This window comes from Pteropus medius, unplaced genomic scaffold (assembly GCF_902729225.1).
Source record: "Pteropus medius unplaced genomic scaffold, Ma_sr-lr_union100, whole genome shotgun sequence".
NCBI lineage: Eukaryota > Metazoa > Chordata > Mammalia > Chiroptera > Pteropodidae > Pteropus > Pteropus medius.
In genome coordinates, this window is record NW_024347788.1 from 6,167,265 (window position 1) to 6,169,107 (window position 1,843).

At 46.2% G+C, this 1,843-nt stretch overlaps 1 pseudogene; it reads left to right on the plus strand.

Annotated features, from left to right (window-relative positions):
• Positions 1–1,388: 1,388 nt before the first annotated feature.
• On the plus strand, positions 1,389–1,504 carry LOC120614511 (uncharacterized; annotated as a pseudogene).
• Positions 1,505–1,843: the final 339 nt, after the last annotated feature.

A 1,843-nucleotide genomic window follows, 5' to 3' on the forward strand; every position in this document is an offset into this window, starting at 1 on the left:
GACACGCCCACGCGGCAGGCAGGTGGCTAAGCTGTGCTGTGCCTTCCTGCCAGGCACGTGAAGTGTCTGAGATAATCATTGCCGTTCCACCGCAAGTACCTTTCTCTTTTCTTTTAATCCTGTTACAGAATTTTTTGATGGCCACCTGCTGTTGGACTGCACCGAACTCTGGGAAAACTGAGTGGGGGAGTGGGGAAGGGGGGAGGCAAAGCCTGGAAGAAGCTCCTCCAGCTCCCACCAGGATGTCTACCCCGTTAGCCTGAGAATGAGTCAACAGTGCTGCTCCGGGGCCAGGAGAAGGATGGATGGATGTCCCAACACCCACGCTCAGCACACAGCTCTCCCTGTTCTCGCCTCCTCGCTTCAGGGGGCAGAGGCTTGATGGCAAGGAATCTTTTCTGTATTCTGCCCAGCGCCCATCACGCGATGTTGGAACAGTGATGACTAGTAATATAATCTGCAACCCTGTAGCTCAAGGTCATCTCCGTTGCTCTTATGTTCCGGTTGCCTTTTGGTGCAAAGGAGCCAGCGGTCAGGCTAGCCTCCTGGTCTGGTGATGTTTCGTTAACGAAATGGAAATACAGATCATTTAAATATGCAGCGAATATCTCCCTCCACCTGTGATTATGCAAATGGTCGCAGACCATGGTGGCTTAGCTGGGGTAACAGCTTCCTAGAGAATACTGAGTTCACAGTCCTGAAAGTTACCTTTATGGGTTTCCACGGGAACGTGGGTTTTGATTAATTATTTCACTCAAGAGACTAACAACACACAGGTAATACTTTTTTGCAGTAAAAATTAGGAACTCTCCAAGGCACCTGAGCTCTCTGGGCCTCTGTAGGCCCAGGAGAAGACACAATGGTGCGGTAAATAAAATTAGTAGTTGAAGTTCATTTGAATAAAAGATGGAGAGACACGTTTGCTCTCGTTTATGGTGGCAGTGCTGTAGGTGACAATCATTAGCCATCCTTCACGTGTTCCGAAAGGCCAGTTCCTAGGAAAACTAAAATTCCAGCACGTATAGAATAATCAGGTTCTCTGGGAAGGACGATGCCTTGTTACGGTCTTTTGGGCCCAGGGTACAATGTTAGGTCTCAATGGATGTCCAGGAGCCAATATCAGGGTTAGAATTATTACTGTCTTCCAATGTTCTTTATGCATTTTTTTAATATACTAACAACAAAAATTGTTCCAAGGAGATAGCAGATTGTTTTAAAGAGAGTTTGGCCAAATCGTTTTCATAAGAGCATGGATGGGCATGTATATATGTATTCAACCTCAAGATTCTTCACTGATATGGGATGTGGTTCCATAGTGTAGTGGTTAGCATGTCTGCTTTACACGCAGAAGGTCCTAGGTTCACACCCCAGTGGAGCCACGGTCCATGGTCTATGGCCATGCCACCGGGAAGAAGCCCGATGTCTGATCTCGGAAGCTAAGCAGGGTCGGGCCTGGTTAGTACTTGGATGGGAGACCACCTAGGAAGACCAGGTGCTATAGGCATAAATAATAATAAATAAAAATAATAATAATAATAAAAAGATTCTTCACTGATATGTAAAAATGACATCTAATTCATCCCCTTATAGAACGTCTAGAAAAGCATACTGAGTCAATCCCTCATTCAAAACATTTAACAGCCAGCCAAGCATGAGGCATTCAGAGCAGACCATGGCCTTACCAACACCCTTGTCACGGGCCTAAGTCCCGTGTCAGTCACTCCCGACTACTCTGCAGACAAGAGCATCATTCATTTAATAACGGGCTCTCACTAAGTGTGTTCTGCGGATGCACTAAGTGTTGGTAATTCATAGAATAAAAAGATGTGGCCCCTGACCTCAA